General features: G+C 39.0%; 1 protein-coding gene across 6 annotated transcripts in view; it reads right to left on the reverse strand.

The window, feature by feature from the left end:
- Positions 1–14,403, reverse strand: part of MRTFB (myocardin related transcription factor B) — a 179,973-nt gene that overhangs the window by 144,079 nt on the left and 21,491 nt on the right. For 2 of the 6 annotated variants that reach the window (XM_063098759.1, XM_063098760.1), the window contains one exon: positions 13,878–13,989. The exons of the other annotated variants lie outside the window; for them this stretch is intronic. The gene's annotated coding sequence lies outside the window, so the exon portion shown is untranslated. The remainder of the gene's footprint in view (positions 1–13,877; positions 13,990–14,403) is intronic. 6 annotated transcript variants of the gene reach the window in all.

The raw sequence follows: 14,403 nt of genomic DNA on the forward strand, positions 1-14,403 counted from the left end.
AAAAATGTTAATGGTGCTGAGGTTGAGACACCTACTCTATAGAACTAGCAATGTAATTATATCACAATGCAACAGGAGTGTAAGATGTTGTCCAAATACAAAAATAGAGTACCTAATCTACAATGAGGGGTAGAAAGGTTTCCTTGGAAATGACATCAAATTCAAGACCTTAAAATAAATGAGTTAGAAAAGGCACATGAAGATGAAGGCAGGATAAAGGGGCTATTCCAGACAGAAGGTACAGCTAATAGGGACATGGGACTATGGAACTGAACAAATATGTTTGTACGAAGAAAAAGTGGTTGTTAAAGGCTCGAGAGGTAGATTGGGCCCAGATCATAATGAGCTTTGTATGATGGATTAAGAAATGTGGACGTTATCTTTAGGGCAATAAGAAACCACAGAAAGGACTTATACAGAAGAGCGATATGAACAAACCTTATTTTGCGACAATCACTCTGGAGAATGGATTGCTAAGGAACAAGAGGCAAGGAGATTGAGTAGGAGGAGGCTCCTGGGATCCTGGTAATAAAGTCAGAGCTTCACCTAATGGTGGTTCTGAGGATGGAGAAAAAGGGAAGCGTTCAGGGATGCTTAGATGGTAGAATTATCACACCAAAATGTGTACCTATCACAGTTCTCAGCATAGCAATTTCAAAGCCCCAAAAGACTAAAACATAAAAGGTTTTCAAAATTCATCTGTGGCCCAACCTGACCAGTATTATGTGGCAGCAAAACAGAACCTGAACTGACTTGAAGCTATTTCGAGTACATCTATCCTCTTTAATGTTACTATTTCAAGGCAGAAATATTAACGTTTGATTATGGGGTGCTGCCCCTGACCTCACTGGGTAGCATATGATCTTTTTAAAATTCAAAACAGTCCGTATTCCAAAATGGGTCCAGGGTTTAAGTAAAGGAATCATGAACCTATACAAGGTGCTGAATAAACTTTTGTTAAACTACATTAAGTTGGGCAAAATGGGTTACTGAATGATTATTTGTTCAAAATATTTATCTATATCACTATCCTTACTAACACACTATGAAACTTCCAGATACCACATATATCCATACCACATGATTAATTTTATGGAACTTTGCCTTAAAAACCTAGAAATTTGGCAATACGATCCTAGCAGATTTATAGCAGTAGGTGTTGCGGACAGAACATAAAAAAAGAAAATCTATTTCACAGAAATTTACTTATTTACTTCGTAATTCCTCCTCCTTGGATTGTCGCACAGAATAAAAAGAAGGCACAATCAGTAACAAGACCCAAATCTTCTTCTCAGTAGAATAATTCTAAGTGAAGCCAGTTGGGAGTTTAAAGAGATTGAGGTCACTCTCCCAATCACTGTTAGCACAGCCCTGAACACATCAGTGACTTGACTCTTTCTCTGCAGAGGAGACCTGATCCGTTCTGTACTTGTGTCAAGTACTACAAATACTTGTATCAAGTGGTACTGCAAATAATAGTGGTCAACAGCCATGGCTGTGGTGGCAAGAAGGAAGGACATAGGACTCACTTTCACTCATTCATTCTTTCCTTTAAAAAATATCTGTGAAGAGCTCTCTGTGTGCCAGGCACTATTTATTCTAGGAGCTGAAAACAGAGTGATTAGTGAGACAGACAGATGGTACCCAGGAGAATATGAGAGTGATATTTAAACTGAGACCTAAAGGACAATTAGAAATTATTGGTCGAAAGGGACTAGAAAGAGAAGAAGAAACTGAACTAAAGTAAACAAGAGAATAGGAGGAAACAATGGTCAAAAGCTGAGGGTGGGAGGCAAAACTCAAAGCTCAGAGCAAGCACAAGCCTAGTGGAATAGAGCTTCAAGTGTAGGCAGGAAAGGAGCTATCACCCAGAAAAAATCCTATCTGAATTTTTTCAAATAGGCTACTCTTCTGATGTTCTGGAGCATACTTTACACTTAAAAATAGAATAAATGTGGGAATTGGGATTTAAATACTTCATTTAATTTTTGCTTATTTGGGCTAGAGGAAAACGACCCTTCCACGTAATAAAGCACACCTATAATGCACTTCGAATGGGTAAAATGAACAATTTTATCTTGAAACATTTCGAACACTTACAATAAGTCTGAATAATAAATCAGGTCATCAGCAATATGCTGCCAACTCTGTAAAGCACTATGGTCTGGCAGGGCATTTTAAAATAATAAATTTACCAGAAACATAGTTGAGATATTTAGTGTCAATTGAGAAGACTTTGGCAACATTAAAGTTTCCAACCACAAATATATCAGTATAAATCATACTCTATATTTTGAACCTATGATAGTGTGAAAAGCAAATGTTAGTACTCTACCCCAAAGATCCAAAAGAACTAGCAACCCATAGCAACTATTTTTACAGACAGATTCTTGGTATCCCATGCCAGAATAACAGACTTTTAAAAAGTAGCATTAACACATTTTAGTTCTGTATATGGAATATTTTTTATTCTAAAAAAATTCAAGAGGCCTACTAAATCAAAAAAGCTCACATTTAACTAAACATACCCAGGAGAATTTGGAGGAAAAAAAAAGTTTGAGGTAAGGGAAGGGCAATACCTCACTACCGCTACTTTGTTTCTTTGCGGAAATGCTTTTTTGGGGGCCAGTTCCCCAATTTTTGTTAGTGTTATCTATTACCATCCAGAGCCCTCCTAAAGTCCGTAGTAACTTTGGGCCTGATGTGGTTTTTCTCTCTATGTAATCTTCTGTCATCGTGCTAGAAGAGTTGGAATTCCTTCTAATAATCCAATGTCCCAGTAACTCAACTTCCTCAACAACAGGAACCTTCCCATTCTCTCCACTTCAACCTCCCACAGTAACAATCACATCCTACACCCACCCTAGATCTTGAATTCTGAAATGACCTACTGTGAATACATCCTTTCCTCCTCCTTTATGCTTCCTGTATCCGTTAGAACAGTCCATCCATCAATCCATTCATTCATTCATTCCCTCAGTTGTTCATTCATTCTATAATCAACTAATACTTACAAACGTCTGCTATTTGCCAAGTTCTGTTCTAGATGTAGGGGAAAAAGTAGTAGTAAAAAATAAAGATATAACAACCCAGACAAAAATCTTTGCCCTCACAGTATATACTAATAGATAAATAAGATATATAATGTCAAATAGTGATAAGTGCTGTAGAGAAAACTAAAGGTAGAAAGGGGGTTGTGAGTGCTTGGCAAGAGGAGTGCCACTTCAGATACAGCAGCCAGAGAAGCTCTTACATTTCTGTACAAGAAGATGCTTGAATAAAGACCTGAAATACATAAGGGAGCAAGCTGTAACGATATCGGGAGAAAGAGTACTCCAGGCAGAGGCAACAGCGATGCCCCCGAGCAGGAATATTCCTGGTGCATTCTAGGCACACCAAGCAGGCCAGAGTGCCTGGAGCAGAAGCAGCAGAAGAGGAGAGCATGGAAGGCACTCGGCAAGGAGCCAGATCACTTAGTAGGCCTTTGAGTGGGATGGGAATGAAAACATTAGACTCCTACTGCAGAGTGATCACTTGGGCTGGTGAGCTAAGCCAGACTGTAGTAGAATAAGATCAGAAACAGGAACACCTGGCTCTCACCTCGAAGACACTGCTTCCTTTGTAGCACTTTCAAGTGGTGGTCACCTTTTCCTCTCACAACCCTCCTACTACTGACTAGGCTTGGAGTGAGGTACGTATCACCCCAGCTCATCACTATTGTTTCTAAACCATTCATTCTCTGTGCCTCCTCCCTAAAATCCCTCAGCTTTGAATCTCTCATCAGACTCTATCACCCATTACCCCTCACTTGGGCTGTTCTCAACAACCCCTCACCATTCCTCAGCTCCTCACCCATGATCATTGCCTAAACCAAGAACACTCCATCATCCCAACTTCATACACCTACCCTCCGACGACCACCTCCTAGCTTTCCAGCTCACTTTCTTGCAAATTCTGAATCTAACAATACGTTAGCCTCACTGGAGTCTCGACACCACTGATCCTATCGTCTTTTTATTTTCCCTCATCCTTTGATATGGTCTCTCTCCTCTTCTGTTTCATAGTCACTCATTTAAATCCTATTGCTTCTTTGTAGCTGCTCAGCAGAACCTCAATGCTCATTAAATCTCACTCCACCTCCACACCAGCCCCCAAACCATGAAAAACTGAAGGGGTGAAAGGACACAAATCCGTGCAGTGATGCCCCTGAGGAGGTAAAATGGGTTGGCATCCTGGACAAAAGGAATGTCTCGGATGGGAGCTGAGGATGTGCACCCACAGTAAGAGGAGGGACAGCTGAATACACGGGCACGCAGCTGGTGGGGGGAGGGTGTGGCAGTAGAAGCTTGCAGGTGTCCTCTTCTGATTGCTTCCACGTTCTCCCTAGTGTATGGAAGCAAAGTCATCAAGTGAGTGTGAGACAAGGAAAGAGGTGTTAGAGGATTGAGAAAAAGGAGGAAATAGGACAGCAAAGAATGAACAGACATGGTACCTCTGAGGCTTTAGGACCTCCCTCTTCTAAGTTAACCAGCCTTCTCCCACTCTCTCTTGCCTCTTTATCCAGTCTAGAACCTGGCAGGGGGTGTGGAAAGGATATGGCTACTTGAGCAATACCCATACCCAATGGGTTTCCCATCCAGATCCCTAAAGCCAAGCACTGCTGAACAAATCCAGAAAACCAAAATGAGTTCATCACACATCCATATTAATTAGCTTCAACTGGATGTTGAATGTTTCTCAGGAAATCATTTATTCACCACTGGTTAATGCCTATAGTAAGTGGGGATTTTCTACTTTCTTCAGGCCCCTAGCACATCCCTCACCACTCAGAGCAGATGAACTTGGCTTCTGTTTTATTGATGGCAAAGGCCACTTGATGTGAGCAAGCTTCTTAAAGCTTCCTTCCTCTATGACTCAACCTCCCTGTATGTTTAACATCTACTTGTCCTTCCCTCTTGGCTCCCCAATGTTCTTTCCTTCTTTCCAAGGTTAATCTCACCTCTCCCTCTGCCACACCCACCCCCAAGCTGCAGAATGTTATTCAGTTATCCTACCTCTCTTGCATCTTGATTTCTTAAATGTATAGGCCACGAGGAGAAAAGGGTATTTTAGGTGAAAGAAGCAAAATGAGTTAAATTGCAGAAGTAGATTTAAAAAAAAATGGAATGCTTATGAAAATAGTGATAAAACTGGTCTTGTTACATTGCAAAGTGATAGAAAATAAAGTTAGATGAATAGGGTGGGACAAGACTACAGAGGATATTAAAAAATCACACAGAGTAGAATGACAATTTCTGAGCAAGAAAATACTCATGATGAAAGTAGCATTTAAGGGAGATGAGACTCAGAGTACAGGACAGGATGGGATGCAATGGAATGGGAAGGGAAAGGAGGGAGTCACACTAGGAACAGGGACGGGTTGAGGGTTGGGGGCTGGGAGCCGGGATGGGTGGAAAGCAAGACGGTGAGGTAATCATCCTGACAAATATAATGACAGCCCAGTCAGATGTGGGATAGCAAGAAGGAAGAAAGGAAAGGCCAAAAGACATTCTGAAGAGAAAAATGGACAGAACCTGTTGACTGACAGCATTTACAGATGAGTTTCAAGCCTGTATTCCAGGAGAGGGCGGTGTGACTACTACAAGACAGAAGGTGCACCGCCGCAACTGGTAAAGTTCCCGGAATCATAGCACTTTGAGGCTGGAAGGCGCCAGGACATTTGGGATCATGGGATCCAGCTCTCCCATTTTATAAATGAGGAAGCGGAGGCCCAAAGAAGTGAAGTGATTTGTCAACGCCACAAAACTAGTTGCTGACAGAGGTAGGACTAGAACCCCGTCTCCTGCCTGCCTTCAGAGCCCCTTCCCCTACACTCTGCTATCTCTTCTAGAACCCACCCTCAGTTTCCTATTTGCCCACCCAGACCCTCGGGTGCCACACTTCTGCTGACAAAAATTACACTATGAAACCAGCCACCTGGTTTTGGCCTCTGCATGTATCCCGTCCAGGAGGGTTAGCTCTTGGCCACCAGGGCTTCAAAGCTGCTGATCTGGCTCTGCCTCAGGAACTTCTTGAAGATAAGCCACCTTGCCCTTTAATGGTGAGCCTACTCACTTTGCTGCTTCTCCAGATGTTGTTTTGAAGTTTTCAGTAAGTACATATTTCAAGGCAGGAGAGTAAAAATAAGACTTAAGCTCTACTCTAAGGATCATTAAAATGATTTTGAGATTAAAGGGCAAACCATATTGACCCTTATTATTTCCTTCTTCCCCTCCTATTATGACTCAATAATAGAATTTAAGATGCTGTTTGGCTCATTTGTGATGAAAACCTTGAGCCATGTATATGAATTTAAGATGCTGTTTGGCTCATTTGTGATGAAAACCTTGAGCCATGTATATGATTCCCTGGCAAAGACTAGAATTTGTGTTTGGTATTCATACTGTCAGCTCGTAGCAACAAAGAATCTCCTGGTAACAAAAAGTAGTTCATAATTTCTAGCAGGACTTCTCCATTTTTTTATCCCAGACAAGATTCATTAGTAAGATGTGAGTTTCTAGATAATTTCTAGTGAATTTACAGCCCTGACAGAACTTTACATGAACATAGCTTCCAATGTTCTAGCATGATGGAAATCAAGCATGATTATTGTACTACATAAAAATGGACAACTTGGTGATCTCATTTCCTCCATCAGTGTCAAGAAGTACTTTAACAAGGTACCACTGACTTCAGCAAATTGTCCGTACTAAAATATATTTACAGAGGACTGTCCTGAACTATTTCAAGTTAATAACAGCTGCATGAGTCAAGTCAATAGACAATACTGAATAATTTTATAACGGAAATGTTTAATTTTTCTTTTCTCTCTCCTCTTGCTAATCCAAAGAGTTGAAACAAAATGTTTTTAAAAAGAAAGAAAAAAACTATGAAACATGACAAATCCTCCTTTGGAAAAATATTGACAATTCTGTTTTTTCAAGGACAGATTTTCAAAGTACCAATCCTCGCAATGACAACAATATTGCAATTAAAATGTACCCAATTCAGGTATTAAACTTGAGCCTTAGGTTTATGATTTCTTCATACTTCATTTCCTCATACTAGTCACTCTGAAATGTAATTTTTTTGCCACATGCTTGGAGCATCTCAAAAACTTAAACTGAATATGGCTGTCCGCCTAGCAGCTTCAAGATATTCTCTTTTGTGACTAAGCAGCAGGTGCTGTTCAGTTTATTTTCATACACGTAAACCAAGCCCTTGAACTTAAGAGTGAGGAAAAGCATTCGGCTTAAAGTTTAGAAAGGAAGGAACTACACAACAGCTTCCTGTAGAACAGCCTGCTTTTACAGCTTCCTGTATGAAAATAATATTGTATTTTTATAGGAATTGCTAAGAAACAATGAAGAAATTATATTTAAGCTTTTAGACAGTTAAGCTTCAAATCCTTTAAAGAGCAATTTCTTCTAATAATTTTGATATTTAAGTCAAACCAGGAATAGAAAAAGAAACTAATACAATAAAATGAAATGTGATACAAAGTTTAAAATGGATCATGCAAATTTCAGACTAGTATAGAGGGGTTCACATTTTCTTTCAGTAAATGACAGACATAAACATTTTCATGTCAACCTACTGTATTTGGCAGGAGAGATGATGAGGGAAAGATTTTCTTTGTTGGTGTAGTTGCATTTATTGTTGTCAGGAAGTTGTGTTGATTAAAACATATAAACACACATACACCAAGTTCATTATTAAACACAGCTTTTCAGACTCTAATTATTTTTCAGAAATAATTAACTATTCTCAGAAATAACTGAGTGTTCTCTCTAAAAATAAAAATAAAATGCACCCAGCATCTCAAATCTGAGGGGGGAGGAAGCAATCTCCTTGGGTATAAGAATTAAATGTAATTCCCCAAACTTCTACAAAGTGGCCAAGTTTTGCTTCCACGGCCATCTCCCATATGCAGATTTAAACAGCTAACATGTACAAAGCCAGAAAGATGATTATGTTGTTCATCAGCTCTAAATTCTCTCCTTGCATAATTCAGTATGTCACTACTATTCATTCAGAAATTTTTTATCAAGGGTTGTTAAATAAACTTAAGGAAATTCAACCTCACATTCTCACAGTATTTTTTCATAACTATTAAAAAGTTCACCTTATTTAAATATTCAAGATTCACGTGTGGTAGAGAACTCCATATACTTGTTTTATACAGGAAAGAGCAATAAAGACATGCAAAACTATAATTCAGAGTTTCCAGAAGGTTCTTTAACCCACCCAATCCTACTCCTTCACAGCATCTAGCATCGGGCCAAGCAATTGCTTCAAACTCAGAGCTCTAAGAAGCGCATGACCCTGGCCTAAAAAACTGAGGCCAGGTAGAAAGCAGCTCAGCTTCCTGGTAGTAAGTGCCAACCCTGGAAGAATCATAGTCCACTGCTGTGGCCTGGACCCACCAAAGTAAAGGGCTCTCTGGAGGAGAAGCTATGGTAAGAACAGAAGGCAGTTGGTGGCCAATATCTGGAACAAGAGCTCAGGTTTCCTGTCCTTGCCTGGAATTAGACACTTGGATAAGACAATAAAGCTATGTTGGACCAAAGCTAAGCATGTCTTCTAGAATTCCCAACACCCCTTACCGAGCCCTCTCCCCTGGTGTACCTTGCACTGGATACATTAACCTTTCTGCGTCCTCCTGTCCAGTAACTGCCGCCCCATGTGTATCACATGTTTATCTTTATTGTTCCATTTGCCCATAAGATTCTGAGCTCACTGAGGTGGAGGAGGTCCTTCTCACCTTTGCTTCTCGCACAGTAGCTGGCACAAAGCAGTCACTCAGTATAGGTGCTTGAACTACTTGTTGGAAAGTGCTGAAGACCAAAATCAAGTCTTCTATTATGTTTACCCCTCCTCCCCCAACTGTGCTCACCTCCTATTCTGTGCCCTTATATTTAATAAAAGACTACTGTTAGGAAAGAATATGATAAACCCCTTTATTCTAAAAGGTGGCCCTGCAAAATGATGGAATTTCAATTATCTAGGCTTGAATGGGAGAGACCCCCCACAGACGTGATTGGCTGGCAGGTCCACCACACAGAGAAGCATTTCTTCTTTTTTCTGAGTCCTCAGCTCCTTTGGTTCTGTCTAATTGCTATTTCTATGCTCTGTTCTGTCTCTGGTAACCTATGCCTAGACCCCCTTGAAAACAGTAAATGGGCCCACAAGCACGATACTACTTTTTTTTTTTTTTTGGTGGCTGGCTGGTATGAGGATCCAAACCCTTGACTTTGGTGTTTATACTACTTTAATTAATATACTGAACACTTGTACACACAGCCAGACAGTACAGTTCAACACACAATTTTACTCTATTTGCTATTTGCCCATTTTCATTCTCAACTAAGCTGGAAGCTGCCTAAAGACAGGCTTTCATATACTTCTCCACAGTGAGTCCTAGCTCAATGCTAAGCACATAGTAGGTATTCAATAGGGTACTACAAACAAGATTTGTAATCCAGCAAGCATGGGAAATGATTTAAACACACAGTACACTCACTCCTACAAAAGCATTCAAAGTTTCCAGAAAGCTAGAATAAACGTAATAATATTGTTGCTGCTAAAAAGCAACTCATGTTTACATAGAGCCTACTAAATGTCAAACTGTGAGCTATGTCCTCTATAGATGTCTCTCATTTAATCTTCACAGCAAACCCACCAGATCTGGAGAGGCTGAATAACTCACAGTTACACAGTCAAGTGGGACAGCTGGCAAGAATGTAGATTCCAGAATCTATGAATTCAAAAATGTAAAACCCCCCAGATACTTCCTAATAGTATGGCTAAGAAGTGATTTAAAAGAACTGATCTGAAATAATTCTTCACCTCTTGGCCCTTTATCATGTGGTTTCCTTTGTGGGAATACCATATTCCTCCCACCTCCCTGTCTATCTGGCAAATTGCTACGCATCCTTAAAGTCATCTCAGCATCCCCCAACTCCGTTCTGCAACACTCCCACTGCACCTGGCACACACTACCATCATATTAACTGTCCTGCTCTAGTCCTCATGTCTGTTTATTATTTCCCCAGGAAAGTCTGAGCTCTTTGAGGTTAGGAACCTTGCCTTTGCATCTGTGTACCCAGCCACACAGCAAGTGCACAGTAAATATTTGTTCCTGAAATAGTTGTTGCAGTAGCATTAAGATTCTTAGTTTGCAACAACTACCTTTCACAGCAGGTCTGTATCAAGATCTACATCATAACTTTCAATAATTTAAATTTGTTTCCATAGCAACTAGGCAAAGTGCTCCTTTGCTGGGAAAGGCAGGCTCTACCTTAAAGTTCAATCCACTGAAATACTTCACAATCATTTGCTTTTGTTCTTAGTGTGAAGGAACAAAATGATAGCATTTAACTTTCTCTAACTGCCTAAGAACACTCTAACTTTACTAATAGCAATAAAACTTACTTTTTCAAACATAACTAAACTAGAATTTCCATTAATAAAAGGACAGCATCTTATTATTTCACAGATCTAAAATATCTATAAGAGAACAAGACACCTAATCAGGCCATAGCTATATTTCAGATGCTGACAGACCAAAAGATATAAATTGTGACATTTTATTTTTAAAGTAAACATCAGTCCTTTCTGACAACTGACTTTTTATAAAAGATGTCATCAACAATTTTATAAGAGATCAGAGGAGAAACTTCTCTAGTATACTTAAAACATGGCATATATTGGCCAAAGGGTTGTATGTGAACTTCCCAAGGCTTCTACCGGCTCAGTAATTTTAACTCAAAGGAAAGAGAAAATGGTTCAATCTTTCATTCTTAATTAGGCCGCTCAGTCTCTGAGATACTGATTTGAATGATACTAAATTTTCAATCTCTGGGCATTAGTTCTTTTTTTTTTTTTAACAGATAGCCTCTTTCCTTCCATCCACTCCCCCCACTCCTAATTATCAAATCAATAAAAAGACACTGATGGCATCTTTACAGCCCTAAGTTCTTGTAAGAATGCCTAAGGTGCCTAAGTCCCCTGGATAATTAAATCCTAAAGGAAAAAGTCTTATATGAAATTTACTAAGGATCTCAAAGCTTACATTTTAAAAACCTGTCTTTCTCAAAATTTGCTACTAGAAATAATTGTATATAAACAAAAACAATTCTCATTTTTTGGTTTAGATTTGAAAAATCATTATTCATATTGTTGGACTTTCACCTTATAAACCAAAAAGCATCCCACCCATTTGTCATGAAGAATAATGAGTAACTGACAAATTATTCATTTAGCTGATTGAATGCAGGAGAGCCTAAATATATTATTTATTCTGCAGTAAAGATAAGGAAAGCAGGAGCCAGTTGCCTCTTTTAAATCGCTACTCTTTCAATTTCCATAATTTCTATTTCTATTTCAACTCTCAATTTTTTGCAGCTTTGCTGAATTGGCTTTGGGAAGGCATTAAAAGCGGTTTGTAGCCAATTGGCCAGTGTGGGCAACGTAAAAGTGTAGCATATTACGGCAAGATTCATTTCTTCTGATTTCAACAGCAGAAACCAAAAATCCATGGGTGTATTCCAAGGCTCTGCAAAAGTCCCTGCATGGGTGTATCCCAAGGTTCCACAAAAGTCCCTGGAGAAGTGGTGGACTAATGGGTACAAAACTATGCTATCTACCCTAATTGAATCATTGTGCAGTACATGCAAGTATTGAAACAACATACTGTATCCCACAAATACATACAAGTAAATATTAATAAAAAAAAAAGTCCCTGGATCTAATCAGCACCAAGCAAAACCACAAAGGATGTCAATAGCACTAAGGAAACCCCCAGCTTATTCTTGTAGTGCAAGTATTTCCTTAGTTGGGGGGTGGGGACAACTCGAAGAGGCTGGAAAATGGAAGAATAAATATCTTTGTTAGGATAAATCATATATTCTTATCATTCTCTAAACTTAATGCATTTAACTCAAGGCTTTCTATTCAACACGATTTCCCTGAGCACCTTTCATCAGGAGTTTTGCGGAGTGCTACCTATACGCAGATAAGACCCATTCCTTGACTTTAAGGTTTGCTAGGAAGACAGACAAGAAAACAGACAGTCACAACATAGTGTGGTAAAGAATATGGGATTAGAGCAATGTGGGAGCAAGGGGATGTGCAAGGGGAGGGACTTGAACACAATGGGGTGGGGATCAGCAAAGGATCCCAGAGGAAATATGTGCTGGAGCTGTCTTAAAGAATAAGATAGGTAAAGCATAGGAAGGTGGGGAGGGAGGCAAGGGTATTCCATGCAGAGAAGCTGATACATAAATAGTCCCTCCACTCCAAGACTGTATCGCCCCACCTTCTCCCCCTCACTACTCGCCTTTAACCCTAAAGCTAAAGCAACAGGAAGCCCCCACATAGAGGAAACTGCACATTCCAAAGCTCCTATCATGACAGGGCAAAGAGCACACACACATACTGTGCAAATATTATGTAAACTTCAAGGCATGTAACATGAGAGATAACAACATTTGTTTCAGCAGACATTGTTTGCTGGACACATAACCAGACAGTTTGAGACCAAACAAAACCGAAGAGCCAATCTTTAACACTGAAGAGCTAAAGGTTTTTAAAGCAATCAAGAATGCATGGAAATTCAGTTGCATTTATTTAATTAGAAAAAAATTATTTGTAATTCTAAAGCAGATGAAATGGGTGAATTGGATTTACTTTAGAAAAAATGAAAACTCTAAATTAAGTAGCTTCTTCTCTGCATATGACCCTTAATTATTTCCTTAAGCCCTTGAGAAGGGGAAAATGGTTCCCTAACCAAAATAGTATTAAATATTTGAGTGATAACTCACATATTTTCTCATTTCACCCACAAGCAGAAGAAAGGTACCATTATCATCTCCATTTTACAGATAAAAGAGGCAAAGCTAAGCCCACATTTAAGAGTCAGGATTAGAACCCAGGTTTTCTCAGAAGTCTACCTTCTCGTCCTGGCCTTATCACAAACTAACTGCTTAACCCCCACTAATGCTTTTTCTTCTACAAAATTAAGGGATGGAAAATTTTTTAATTTTGAGAATCAAACTATTAAAGGAGTAGCTTGCTTTTTCAACCACAATTTTTTTAAAGGCTCAGATTGCTTTTTTTTTTTTAAGAGAAACTAAAATAATACACACAATCCTTTGCCTTCATGGCTGTTTGATAATAACTCCTCTATATTTTTCCTTTTGTTTTTCCCCCACAATTGACCACCAGCCGTATTAGTGCCTCTCAGCAAACAGCTGTTACGTATTTTTCAAAATCCCTAAATATAGTACCTTGATTTGGACTGGAGAGGAACCCAACCTTCTGATAGGACACTGAGAAGATGTTATTACATTATGTTGGTTTCACTCCCTTTATAAAATAATCATAGAATTAAGCCTTTTTAATGATAAAAACACTGTTTTTAAACTTAGAACTTGTGTTAAACAGGGAATAGTTTGTTAGAGAAAAAACTGTTACTAAGTGAGACTAAGTTTTCTCTGAGATACTAATGTAAATCTTCATAACAATCACTCCATATTCCGCCCCCAGATCTTCCTCCTATTCAACATCATCTTGTCAGCAACACCTGCAAATACTGTTACAGCTATAGTCACCATGACCACCGCAAACAGTCTTAATAGAAATAAAAAGTAGATTTGTCAATTAAACCCAACGGAACATTAGCTGTATACATAATTACTCCTGGCACATTCTAACTCATTTTTCACAATACAGCAACCAAGAGGGAGATCTGCAGCCAACACAAAATACACTTTAAGAATGGATACTCTGGGTTTGGTATCACAGATTTATCCATAGACTTCAACAAAATAAGTTACCTCAGACACCAGCTTGTCCAGGGAGGCCCCCTTCTCTCATTGCTCCAAGCTAAGCACCATTCTGTGCATTCCCTCTGCACTCTTGTTTGCCTCTATCACAGTATTCATTACCCTGTAAGAAAACAGAGGTAGACTATGCCTCTTAACTGTTTGTCTACCTTACTTTTGCTATGCCTCAATACCCTCATATGTCTTAGGAAGGAAACAGTTTAAACCAAGACCTTAAAAGAGCCATATGCTACCCTTAAAATTAGAAAAATTTAGCAAAAAAATAAAATAATTAAGATCATATGTACAGAGTATAAGCAGAAAAAAGGAAATAATGAAGAAAATAGCAGGAAAATCAATAAAACAGAAAATACAGATACAGAAAAAAATCAATAAACCAAAAGCTGGTTCTTTGAGAAGGTAAATAAAACTGATAAACCTTCAGTTAGACTGACTGGGGGAAAAAGAAAGAACATACAAATTATCGATATTAGGAATGAGAAACAGTGTCACCGTAGATTCTATAGATATGAAAAGA

The sequence above is a fragment of the Cynocephalus volans genome, chromosome 6, assembly GCF_027409185.1.
Source record: "Cynocephalus volans isolate mCynVol1 chromosome 6, mCynVol1.pri, whole genome shotgun sequence".
NCBI lineage: Eukaryota > Metazoa > Chordata > Mammalia > Dermoptera > Cynocephalidae > Cynocephalus > Cynocephalus volans.